The sequence below is a fragment of the Chroicocephalus ridibundus genome, chromosome 11 (genome assembly GCF_963924245.1).
Source record: "Chroicocephalus ridibundus chromosome 11, bChrRid1.1, whole genome shotgun sequence".
Classification (NCBI taxonomy): Eukaryota; Metazoa; Chordata; class Aves; order Charadriiformes; family Laridae; genus Chroicocephalus; species Chroicocephalus ridibundus.
The window spans coordinates 3,438,706-3,452,504 of record NC_086294.1 but is presented as its reverse complement, the minus strand read 5'-3'; the positions used below and the strand labels follow the sequence as shown (position 1 = coordinate 3,452,504).

General features: G+C 40.2%; 1 protein-coding gene across 5 annotated transcripts in view; it reads right to left on the bottom strand.

Moving 5' to 3' along the window:
- Positions 1–13,799, bottom strand: part of FBXW11 (F-box and WD repeat domain containing 11) — a 74,679-nt gene that overhangs the window by 58,756 nt on the left and 2,124 nt on the right. For 2 of the 5 annotated variants that reach the window (XM_063348810.1, XM_063348813.1), the window contains exon 2: positions 7,137–7,216. The exons of 2 other annotated variants lie outside the window; for them this stretch is intronic. The gene's annotated coding sequence lies outside the window, so the exon portion shown is untranslated. Of the gene's footprint in view, positions 1–4,479; positions 4,589–7,136; positions 7,217–13,799 lie in introns of all 5 variants that reach the window. One more of the 5 variants, XM_063348809.1, reaches the window with a different exon arrangement.

The window sequence follows — 13,799 nt, the reverse complement described above, 5'->3', positions numbered from 1 at the left end:
CCAGCGCCGAGGGGAAGGAGGGAGCCCGGAGCAAGCGAAGAGTTTAAAAACCTTATTTTTGTTTGGTTTGTATCTTAGAAATAAAACAAAAGAAAGCCTAATATTTTCATCTCAGCGCGAGAGAGAGAAATTAAAGCAAAATCAGGAGAAGAATGACCCTAACAGCAGCAAGCCACACGGGAATGCTCTCTCCTCTAATTCAGCGGGAAGGCTGCAATTCCATAGGGATATTCTGTACTATGCATTTGTCATGTGATGATTGGGTGTATATACCTTATGTACAGAGGTAAAAATAAACATATTTATGCTACAGCGTATTCTTCCTTCAATATCAAAATAAATCACAGTTTTATATTATTAAAAGCTTAGAGAAATATGATTTTTCATTTCGCTATCGAGTAATTAATCCCACATAGCTATAATTACTTGGCAGTAATTCACTTTGACACGTCCTCACACAAACACTCGAAATTTAGTTCCCAGAATTGTTCTAAGACAGTCAACCAGTGACATTAGGGAAACTACCTTAATTTCAACGAGACACCAAAAAATAAAAGGATTTATATACTTTTAAAGTTAGGATATACTGTTCAAACCCACTGATCCTGATATTGAAGATGCAGGATCTTATATAGACCGCTTACAACTCTGCTTCAAAACAAGCGTATATAACTCAAAAAACTTCCTTTCTTATCTGTTTCATTATTTAATCTTATTTGGCACAATACCCAAATGGTCTTTCCGCAACACTGAACCATCGAAATTCAGTGCACTGCTGCAGGTATTTGTTAAAGACCTGATAAATTTTTGCATTTTTAAACATACAGGCCCAATAAAAAAAAATTTGAATTCTGTTCACATCACTTAGTAAAAATCATTCATTAAGAAACACCACAAAATTCTCTCCTAAGATTTCCAGGTAAGATGTACAAAAGCGTGCATATGATCTGTATAACGAACCTACACCTACAGGAGGCCACAAATCATAAGCTAAAAATCACTGGTTTAGGTTATTAGACTGTGTTTTCTTTTAGGAACTGCTCTGGCCAAGTAAGGCAAATTGTAAGAACTTAAGAGAAATATGAGTAACTTGAGAACAATTTTTTAATTTAGTTCAAAATACATTAGACACAGAGGCCGTTTCCATGCCAAGTTTAAGCCACACAAAAACCTTTCCACACTATTACAAAACCCTGAATAAAAGGATTTATAAAAATCACTGGACACTTAGCTGTAGCAATAATATTGCACAATGCTACAAATTAAATATTGCGTTCTACTTCACACTGAAAGAGGAATGTGCAAATATTTGTGTGCTTCACTGACATGTTATTTCTTGACCCTGCTTGCATAGGAACTGTCATGAATAAAAGCATAATAGTGTACTAAAGATTTAATTTTCGCATAACAAGAGCCTGAACTTAACGCCTTCACTTTCCACCCGCCTTTTAATAAGCGCCATTTAATAAAGTTTGGGAAAGGGAAAATGACCCCGGCCAACAGGCAGAATATTAAATGCACACGTAAGACAGCATCAATCCTGCTGGCAGGCAATAGAAGCGTACAGCCTAAGATAAGGCCAATCAAAACTCAAACTTTACGGAACGTACTAATTTGCCATGCAGAGTTTTAATCGACTCCCACCATTAGGATCGCTGTGTGTTCATCTGAACGCACTACAGGCAGGGGAGGAGCTTTACAGCTTCATGGCAAGGAGCAAATGACGCTGAAAGAGTAAAGACAAACAGAGAAACCCTCATCTGACCTTTTAGATGCCTTATGTTTGGGAAGATTAATACTTTAATTTTACCGTCAGATGATTGATTTTAATTCTATACACAAAGAACTCCTTTGGCGGTCCAGCCTCAGGAATTACATTTCGAGATTTAGGTTTCAATCCGAAATCTCAAATTTAGGAAACCCAAGCAAATGTTTGCATTTATACTCAAAACTATGAATTCTCAGTAGTATCAGCAAAAAAGGAATATGCTTCAATGTCTTTAAAGGCCAGGTGCTAAGAACTTCTTATAGTAATAGTAAAGTACGCAACAGCGTTCTTCCAATAAATCAACTTCACAGGTGGTAACTTTTAGAATAGAGGCACACAAATAAAAACCAAACAAAACAAAAAAAAAACCCCTATCAGCCCCTGAACAATCCAAAGTTTTCATTCACTTTGGACTTCTCATAGGTGTACAGCACTGCCGTTTTGTTAACGCACTGTAAAACGTCCAGAAACCGTTCATTTCAGGGCATCTGAAATGAGGAGCTACGTCCCCCAGAAATCCTCACACTTTCTTTTCCCTTAAAAAAAAAAAAAAAAAAAATTAAATCACCCATTTATCCGATAAAGCCCGCTAAATTGCTCAAGAAATGAATACGGACTATAGCTTGTGCTCCTGATGGAACTAATACATCTTTGATATCCAGGGATGGCAATACTGCAGTGTCATAATTAAGAATGACAGCATTTACATAACCAAGCCTAAATGCTGGAAGTTTTATAAAGTATTAAAATTACGGCCTCAGAACTTTTCACTGCGTTCACTGCATTTGTACAAGATAACATAAGGAATCAAAATCTTTTGGTACGTTTACAGTTTGGGAAATTCTGTTCTTAAGGCAAAAATATCCTTGCTTTTGAAAAATCAGTTTCTAGACAGAGCCCAAAAAAGATTGGCAAGGGGAGGCATTTTGGAATGTCAAAGAAAAACACAGTAAAACAAATGAAGGAGCTAATTGACTCCATTTTTTTTCAAAGAGCATGACTAATTACATTAATTCACTCCTCCTGCAACAACTTTTTTCTTATGCAGTTTATTACAAAACTAAATTGAACATTAGAACCTAACAAATCATTAAAGTGTACAAATCCTAAAGTCTGAAATGTTTTTCCCAACGTTCTCCTGACGACAGACCAGCTCCTCAGTAGGGTTAGTTCACGTTCTGGGTGTCCACGGGGCTACAAACAGAGATTTGGATGGGCAAAAAAGGTACAACCAAAAAACTCCAACCTTCATTCTGAATTCTCTACAGGTTTTTAAGCTATAAGAAACTCGCGTGCTATCCGAAATTTTAATTTACTGTTTAGCTTCCTGTGATTTAGGCCAGGACTAACAGAACCGATACTTCTTTATTTCCATTAACACTTAATATTGATAAATTCATAGGGTGACTGCCGTTACTTAAAACTCTCTATGGCTGGGAATGCCAGACACGTTTCCCAGTAGCTCAGAACGAATGCTGGGACAGAGGTCTTCTGAAAAGCAAACTCAGACTTGAGGGCAGCATGCCCCTTTATGAAAGCTATATGCTTCCCAAATCAAATTTAATATCAAGCTCAGATCTCAGTTTCTCAAAAATCAGCATCAACGATAATCAGACATTAAAAAAAAACAGAAAGCAGCAACACTGTTCAAAGGCCTTCAGTATTATTTTACACTCGGCAGGGAATAGTTGCCAACTACTCAAACTCTGTCCCCTTTTGCTAGCTGGGATATCATCCAGATCTTACCTGCTGTTTTTACTTTAAGAGATTTTTATTCAAAACAGTGACAAGCAGAACAGTGTTGAACCAACTAGATATCGGAACGAGCAGGCTGATTATTTGCAAGAGGTGAAAAAGTAAAAATGTCGAAGTGCAGTCTTAAGTGCGAGCACTTAGTCAGCAATAAAGTGTGGGGGCATGCACACAACACAAAGATGGGTGTTCCACAAGCGACAGCCTGGCTTGGCACAGTAACGCATTTTGGTACGACATTTAATACCTTTGCCGAGGTACCCCAAAACAAAGAAACAATTTACGGCAGACCAATAGTAGCACTTTGTACTCTTCCTATTCTCATTTCAAAACCAAGTTGTCCCTTGAGAGATGCAGTGTATTCACATGCTCCATACAAGTTTGTTGGATTCGGTGCCATCACATCACTACCTTTTCCATGTCCAAAATGCAATCTCACGTCCAGTCTTGAGTGTCTGATTTGGAAGGCTTTTTGAGTACCATTCGTACAAGGTATTTCCAAAACCCACGGAGTTTTACATACGCATTCCAGTGTTCTGCTTCGATTTAAGAACAGCTACGTTCTCAGGTCAAGAAAGTTGTCTTAGATGTAATTTACTCCTGCGTTTCTGTCCTTCGATGAATGCAAAAGCGAATTTCTGAAAAATAGGTATCCACAGCGTGGCAAACTCATTTTAACTTGTGAAATGTTTTTGATTATTCCTTTATTGTTACCAGATCATTCTAAAAAAAAATAAAAATAGGTAGCCAACAGCTGAGTCACACTTCCATTAGAAAAGCCTGTTTAGCTAAATGATTGCCATTCAAAATAAAAATCGCTCAATGTTACAACCTTCCAATAGCCATTCAAGCTCTGCACGCAAGCTTCTTGCATTTGGGGAAAAATACTAAGTGAGCAATCAGGAAATTTAAAGCAAGACAAAGGGAAAATAATTTATCAGATAAATTCTCCTCATTACCACACCGTTCTTCTAGATAGGACAATGAATTCACAGAAGGGTGATCGGTAACGCAGTCCCGCTCCGCTCCTGAAGATCAAAGTACGCGCTTGCTACAACAAAATGAATGCTACAAAAGGAATACGGATTCAGTGGAGAAAAGATTAAATGCTTTCTTTGAATATAACAACAATCTTACTCAGTTATAATTTACTCATCACGGTAATACTTATGAGATGCAATAGCTCGTTTCCAGGAAGACACAAAAGACTAGGAAGAAAACCCTGATACGTTTACATAAACCACTCTGAATGTTCACTGTAATTGTCTAAACTTTCCAAAACACACAGTATTTAGATTAACCCTTGCTTCCGTCATGTACATGCATCCCAATTCCCACTGCTTCGAAACTCCAGAAGTGTGATATTCCTTTCTGCATGAACGTATCCTATGTTATATATTAAAAAAAAAAAAAAAAAAGAAAAAAGAAAAGGCCATTTCAAAAGAAAAATGGCTTTCCCAAGCTTTTATGCAGCAGGAACCGAGGTGTTACAGACATCTACAGACAGCAGCACACCTGCTCATAGTAAATCATAACGGGGGGGGAAGAGAGAGAAAAAAAGAGAAGTACTGAAAAAAGACCTAGCATTGCCAATTGAAGCAATAGAAACTTTGAGTGAATAAGGTAAACACTTAGAAAAACGTGGCCAAAACTTGTCTAAGATGGTAAAAGTTGTCTTAGACTCTCTTTCTGTGTTAAGTTTTTAAGGCTGAGGCCTAACACAATCTAAAAATAATACTAACCCCATCTAAAAATTAGCATAGACAAGGCAGCGTACACTTTAACTCAACGAGTAATGCATATGAAGTCAGGGCTCAGCACATAATAAAATGCTAAGTTCACATTCAGGGTTTGTGCATCAAATGCTGCAGAGGAACATTTACATAGCCTTTGAAACCTGACTTACATTTTGCCTTTTGAAATGTAAGATTCAAAACCTGGGCAAGGACTAAGCCTCCAACCTGCATATACTTGCACTCGAGTTCAGCTTAGCTTTCTACTGCCTTTGATAGGACTGTTTCATGTTTCAAAAAGTTAAGCAATATTAAATATCATAACATCGGGGATCTTAATCATCAGGAGTACACATTTATGCTTCCCCTTCCCACCCCCCCAGTGTATTTTAAATTATTTCCCCTTTTCAGTTTTCGTCATTAAAGATGCCAAGTCCACTTCTGCCTTCCCATTCTCTCATCTTAGAAAAAGGCACACCCTGAACAGCAAATATTGCACGGGAAGATGTTATTTTGCAGTGTTAACTCCAAGGTGAGTCTGATTCACGCGTGGGACAAATCCAATTTGATATCAGACAAGACTGCACCAAATGTGTCAGACTAAGGTTAATGAGTATTTCCCTCCGATTTTTTTAAAGAATTATCCTAAAAAAGCATGCCCAAGACTTCTCCACCCTAACCAAATAAAGTACTCAAAAAAAAAAATCAAACCAGGAAACAACACTACCCTGTGCGCAAATAATTCATTATATATGTATTCATCAATTAAATTCAAGTATAATTTTTGCACAAAATACCACGCCAGCAAAACAAACACAGAGCTAAAACGATACACAAGATCAACAGCTCCTACAAGAGTTTCTTCTGCAGTAGATTAAGTATTGAGGCCTTAACATTCGCTTTAATAGCTGTCTATAAAAGAGAACACTCAAGCGGCTTAGTGTTATTGCTATTAATATCAAAAGGAATTGAGGCATACTGCTTCCTACTAACTTTAGAAATAAGTTGCCAAGTTCATTAAAGCACTGCCTTACACTGAAGCTGGGCGTTACGAGAGCTGCAGGTCTCCTCTTCACACCAAGTATTTACCTCGCGTAAATTTATATCCCTATAAGCCAGGGACCCGGCTTTCCTTCCTAACGCACACAAATACCTTCCAAACTTGTCTTTAAGATTAGATGTTGTAGCCTTTTACAGTCATCTCAAAGTCTCAGATGAATGTGACTCAAAGTGCGACCATACTCCCCTTACTCTGAAATAAATCTGCTATAACTGTAAAGCTCCACTTGAAAACCGTGCCTTGCGACTGGCTCAGTTATGCTTTGAAAACAACTCGGAACAGAACTTTACGTTGAAATCTCATGAAGGATTTAAAAGGCTGACTCCAAGTGCTGCCCACAACAGAACTTCAAATTGCATTTTAGCAGGGTAAAAGCCACTGGAATTTGTACTACGAACAACTAGACGAGTTCTCTACATTTCTGATGAACTCATGAGAGGTTCATACACAGCTAGAAGTCAGAGCAGAGAGCTGTTACTTTCCTGAACTTGAGTAAGAAGTTCACCGAAGTCACTGGTAAGGCTGCTTTCTCCTTTCAGAAGCCACTGGCTTAGTGCCCCTGTACCTGTAGATATTGCTTCCCAGCTCCGCAGAAGACAAGTTTACCTTGTGTTCCTAGGCCTGTTTTCCACGGTAGATTTGCAACTTCCTAATAAACTGCATGTGCATTTACTGAATACGCCCTTTCTTACTCTGAGCTCAGCAGCTAACTTGGTGTGTTCTAACGCTTTAGGGACATCAAGCAGTTAAAGCAAGATACTGAATTTGCGGACAAACTCATCTAAGCAGAAGCAGCAAGAGATAGTACAGGGTGACTTCTTACCTGAAACTTTGTTTCTGGGCTTCAGATCCACCAATCCAGAATGAAAGGGGATTCGAATGGGTTTTCCTTCTCAGACTTGTCTGTTAAAAGAGAGCAGCCAATCATCTTCAGCTTGGTGTATCTACTTCTTTCTTGAACGAAATCCCAATTACGTACTCCTAATGCTGTTAGAGAGACAAGGCAACCTAGACACCTTACCAGTCCGGTAACAACTACGTTAGTGGGGTCATCGGATTGGTGGATCTAAGACAAAGAAATGGATTTAGGGACAAGAAATTGCTCTTTCCCCTGCCTTGACTCACCCAATGCACAACCAATGTTTTGGGGCTGCACTTTGCAAAGATTAAGGAAGATGAGAAGAAACTACAACGCAAATAACAAAGCAAATGCTAAAGCTTCAACCGCCAGCTCACACCTCACAACTCCATCAATTGCCAACACAGCAATACGCAGGTTTTCAGAACAGTCCGATACAGTTCTCCTAATCTGCCACAGACATGCTCTAAAGCGTTTTATTGCAATGCTTATTTCCCTGTTTCCAGACTCAAAGTGACCTGACTTGCCTCACCTATCTGCAGCACCAAGACAGAGTCTTCAAGACGCTTATGATCCGAATGGCAGTGCTGAATTCAGTAAATTTTCAGTATCGCTGTGTCTCTGGAAAACAATCTACAACTAGGAGAGAGGAAGCCAAGGCACGCTACTCCTGAGACGAGAAAAAGTCACCTCTTACTGAGCAAGATGATAAAAGGCCTTCATCCAACACTTTCAGCAGTATGTTTAGAGTGACTAATCTAAGGCAGCTTTAACAATAACCCCTAAGAGAAGATGGAGTCTGGAGAAAACCCATACTACGTGTGTAGCAGAAAGTATATCCTAGAGAGACCAGACTGCGCACCTACCAGTCAGATCTTCAAAAAGGTTGAGATACAGCCTACAGAATTTCCCCTAACAGCAGCCAGAAGCAACAGCAACATTTTCTAGAACATAATGCCGCCACATCCACAGAAGAATATGTCACCTCTGTCTCTCACCCTTTCCTCTGCTCTCCAACCCCTCTGCAGAGCTGAGCCAAGCGTTCTTCAGCCTACGCCACCGTGCCCCACATCTCAAAGCGCCAGCAGCTTGGAGAAGGGTGGGAGAAACTGCCACTCTCCCCAGCTGTCGATGAGGACAGTCACGGCCCTGATGTCCCAGAGCTACCCCATGAAAGGGGCATCCTCATCCCAGGGTGATTTTCTGCTTTTCTACCACTGGTAAAGCAACAGTCGACTATACGGTGACATTTCAAGGACAAAGCAGCACTGTAAGCCTGATATCGTGTCCAATCTAGGATTTTTAAGGCTGCCAAGTAAAGTGATAAGATGTCAAGGCATATGACTCAGAATTTTAAGAGTACAATACAGCTCAGTAAGAAGCCAGCTATCAAAATTATATAAATGTACTGATTTGCTAAGTCACAACAGAGCCAGCAGGGTGTTGGAAGGAGAGGCGCTTCACCATGGAGGCTACTCCTGAAAAATATTTGCAAGTGTTACAGCACAGGTCCAGTTTTTGTCTCGAGAAGCACTGGAGTGATGGAGACAGCCTGAATATCAAGTTGCCCTAGCTAGTCCTTTGTTGCCCAAACAGAATTGCCTAAAAGATTCTCCTATCAAATACAAGCTGTAATTGTAACTTAGATTTTGCAAACAGATTCTGACTACAGATTTCAAAAAAGCTGTACGTATTTTTGTCTGAAAACTTTAAATTGGCATGACTGAAGATCTGAAGAAGACATCATCGTGTGAGGCATCCTGACATACAAACATCGGCCTCACAAAAGGGCAAAGAAGGCAAGTTGTCACGACTTCTTTTGTAACAAAACTCCATATTCAAGAACTTCTCAACAGCATGACGCTCAGAACGCAGCCCCGCAACTCGTGACACTGAATATATAGTTGTGTTTCTCCTCTACGTCAATGAACAAAACAAAGTCTTGTAGCACTGACACAGCTAAAAGTTGACCCGAAAAGCTTTTACCAGTTTACCCAGAAAGCGCGTCAGTCCCTATTCCTAGCAAGTAGGTACCTACCTACATCTTACAAATTTCTGTCCGTACTCGTACAAAAAATGGGCCTGGGAAGCTGAAATACTCTTTGGTCACCAATAAAAATGTTACTTTCCTGGGGTAGAAGCCCAGAGATGCAAGTCCTGAGGGGACCTGGATTAACAAAGCAATGAAGAAACTACAGGCCGCCAAACGCTCCCATTGTTAATTTACCCTGCATGAGAGGCAAATTAAGTTTCTAAAAAGAGTCAGTGCTTTTTTGTTGTTAAAATACAAACGGCATTGCGTTATTTTTGCATTATCTGGTGTCGGTCATGCACTACTCATACTGGGAAATGTGTGGATGTAGGACAGGCAAATGGAGCAGTCTGTCAGATGTCGCACCGCTGAGCTCATAAACACACCAATAAACTGGGGAAGGAAGGGATTTTCCAGAAAAAGTGGATTTTCTGCAAATAATGAGGCACTATCAATACTACAAAAATCAAACCAAGAAATCAGATTATATAACAACATAAACAGTAGCATTAGTACAAAGACGACATCACCAGAGAAAAAAAACACTGGAACATAAGTATTGTTATTAATCAGCATTAGTTTAAACAACTCAGTATACATTCTCAGTTCCCTTCAATTTATTTTCTCCCTTGCAAGAAAAAAATTACTTGTCACAGAGCAGCCCTCTTATAACCGTGGTCTCTTAGTCTCTCCCACGCATCATTCTTCTGGCATTGGCACGTTTGCTGCGACATCCATTTCATTTTAAACCCATCAGCAATCTCACTTTGCACGCTGCTGCACAAGCACTCAAAGCAGCACGGGAAGATGAAACTGAAAATGCCAAAGCAACGGTGACCTCTGAACTCCACAGCAATAAAACATAACGCATCAAAAGACATATATCAAGTTGATTTAACAAGTAGTGAAGGTGTTTTAGAAAACACACATGAAATGAAAAGGTACATCCATCCTTCAAAGAACGTTCCCAAGTCTCTCTGAGGGTACAGTTTGTTTTGCTGAGATGCTGCTGCAACGCTCATCGGCGACCCAAATTTTTAGCAGCGTTCACCAGCTCTGCCCAAGGGATACAGTCGGCGTGGGCTGAAATGCAGAAATGGCATACGTGTGCTTTACAACTTTTTTAAAGGAGCAATCCAATAGCACTTCAGAGCGGGCAGCTGGCGTGCATACCAGCGTGCCTGCAGAGATGGGATCTCATTCCACAGTGACACCTGGACACTGGATTTACGAGCACAGTTCAGGGCCTCCCAGTCCCAAGCCCGAGCTCACAGGCAACCGGGCGGCCTGGGAACTACCCAGAGGTGCTCACGCACACAGGAAGCTACACACATGTTTCGGGCAGCAAGGGAACTTTCTCTGCTGCATCTTACTTGCTCAGCATTGTTGCAAAGGTCAAAAAAGTTTAGTAACGTTAGAAAATGAGGCAAAAAAAGGCTCCGAATCTCGAATGAGATTTAAAAAGCCTTCGATGAAACGCCAACACTTAGCCTCCCCAAGAAACTCAACAAAAAGTTTCCCCTGTTGAGAACTAAAAGCAATTTAGTTTTAGAATTCTCCCTACAAGTGGAGCATCTGCAGTTTTCCTTCACCTGTATAAACTGATGGCTGTCGCCTCAACAACCACAAATTTCAGATAACTTTTTTCTTTGTAACCTCTCTTTGCCCGTCTGTGTATTCTCCTTCTTTCCTTTGCCACCCCCTTTCCCCACTCAGTCTATTGTTTCATCTAACCCTTCCCAAAAGATACAGCTTTCCACCCTTCTTTGTCCACTTCCCTCATTTCATCATCACTGCTGGCTCTAAATGCAGTTGCCTTGCTCTAATTCGTTTTCTTCAGCTCTTCCTTCCCATTTTCTGCACCGCTGCCAAAGTCACAGCAATCTATTCTCTTTATATTTGTACCCTTCCTCTTACAGGCATTCCCTGAAATGTGACTGTCACTGCGATGGCCTCTGCAGCAGCACAGATCTCACCTCCCCTGCCCCAAAGGCTCGTTTGTGCCTTCCTACCTAACCACCACCTCTTTAGAGATGTGCTCTAGCCATTTGCTTTTCTTCCCCGCGTAGGAAACCATCCAGTACGCCATCGACTGCGTGCTTAAACGTCTGACACGCAGCTCCCAACTCTAATTTAGCTATTGAAGATTAAAAAAAAAAAAATAACTGCAAAGCAAATAGATTGTTATCCTACTGAAGAAAGCACAACTAGGTTACACACAGGTTTACAAACATCTTACTAACTCTCCATCTACTTACTCCCTGCCTTTGATTAAGAACCCGTCACATTTTAGCTTGAACACTACCTCCCTTGTTTCAGATGCAAAGATGACCATTGCCTGGTCAGTCTGTGTATCTCTACCGCTAACAAAAGTAAACTCTTTGAGGGATTCCTCTAAGAACATGTAGCAAAAAAAAAAAAAAAAAAAAAAATAATCACAAAAATGTAACTGCCTGCTTAGCAGGCAAGATTGAGACAGAAAGGGAAGAAAAAAGCCAGGAGACTGTATCCCTACTGAGATATATACAGCAGCAGTATTTGAGTTTCCAAACAGAATGCTAAGATTTATTTTGCACTGTAAAGCTTTAAATAGTTTGGGGGCACAGCCATCTCCAGTTGCAGTAACCCAAGGCACCAGGTACCGCTGGCACCATTTACAGAAGCTGCTGCTGGCAAGGCATGCCTACGGGAAACACTTTATCCTCAGATTGTTACCTTTTGAATTTGAAGACCTTCAGCTCACATCAAAGTTCTGCCAGGAAAAACTGAGAGACTTTTGGCAAGATATTCAATTAGAGTTCTTCATTTATTATTTACAGAGGCACTTAAACACTGGACACTTTTATGAAAGACAGAGAGAGAGACGTTCAAGACAATAAAGGTAGTATATTATGAAGAATATTTTCCATATATATAACTTTAAGATACAAGTGATAATTCAACGTAAATAAGCACTTGCCGGTTTTATTCCTAGGCATGGTCTTTCCATAACCCTTTCATGCTACTACCAGGGACCGGTGTTATATTGAATTTAAACTGCCAACTCTGCAGCAGGGGGATCTGTTGGGAGGACAGCATGCACACCAAGGACACAGCGGAAAGACCGAGGATAATAAGCTCAGTAAGTGAGAGAATTTACACACAGTTGGTTTCCTGCTTCAGCAACCATGTCCCATAGGCGTCTGGTGGGAGCCTGGGAGCAAAAAGACCTTTTTTTTTTTTTTAATCCTATCCACATCTTATGCTGCACGCAGTTCACCCCATGAACGCATAACTTTTTAACCTGTATTAAAAAAAACCAAACATATTTGCAAATACTTACGTATTCTTTTACAACCACTTTAACACAAACTAAGCAGCTAATTACCCCCTACTTTGACAGTCTGCTGGTAAAACAAAAGTATAGCATCAGTGAAGCTTTCTCAGAAAATGGCCTTTAGCAGGTATTGAAGACAAACTCATATAACAGGTTCATTACAACTGAACAATACGGATTTTAGACACAACTATGAATTTGTAGGTAAAAAAAAAAAAAAACCAAAACTAATTCCCAAAGCATTGTTCATGGTACTTCACCTTAAGAAAGAAAAAAAGTTTGGTTCTTTGAAAGAGCAAAAAGGTTACAGTTATCTAATTTCACAGAGAAAAATCAAAACCAGGGGAAGAAAGAGCCCTTTCAGTCATTTTGGCTAGCCCTCCATCTGTTCCAGATTACTTCCTTACTACTCATTTTCTAATAGTTTGCCCACTCACGCAAAGCATTTAACTGAGACAGCGTGAAGTACGAAGGTACCTAAACTAAAAACAACCCCCGTCACATTCCCTGCTAGCCTAAATCTGAACCTCCCACAGCCAACACAAGTTAAACTTCGAGGCTTCATGCCTCTTGGAATCACCTCTACAGGCAACGGGTACCTTCCCTGTAGTTAGATACCATCTACAAATGAAACGTCATAACTAAATCAATAGCTCATCACCGTTAAAACAGCTAGATGACACGATGTACAAAACCAGAACAAGACATGTAAAGCCTTAAGCTGCCCTAAAAGATACCGTGACTTCAGAACACTCGCTAAAACTTCATACGGCAAATGAAAGCTGTCACTCTGAAACTTAAAATACTTCTCTTAGATTCCAGCTTTAAAAATAGATCGGTATTATTTCCATGACTGATTTTTCTTTACATAAATGCAAATGATCTATCCAGTGAAGGCACAGTTGAGGGCTAGAACATCGTGTTCTGAAAATTCCGTGCAATTAACATGTGGACACATTATCTCTTGTTTATCAGCCCCTCAGAACAACACTGTATTCGCTCCTCAGAACTTTTATATCACACGTTTGCCCCTGTATTTCCTACAGATTTATCCTTGGCAATGGAGGGAAGCAATCGAGTACCCAAAGTGCACCAAAACCAACCTCCTGCATCAGAGAGAGGCATAAAACATCCTGCTTTTAGTAAACAATAACACTCTGCCAAAGAAAAGCATCCCACTACCTCTGACAGGCTACGATGATCCCTGGTTTAGGGATGTTTGCCATCAGCATTAACAACCGATACCAGAGTTTGCATACAATACTGAAATCACTGGCTG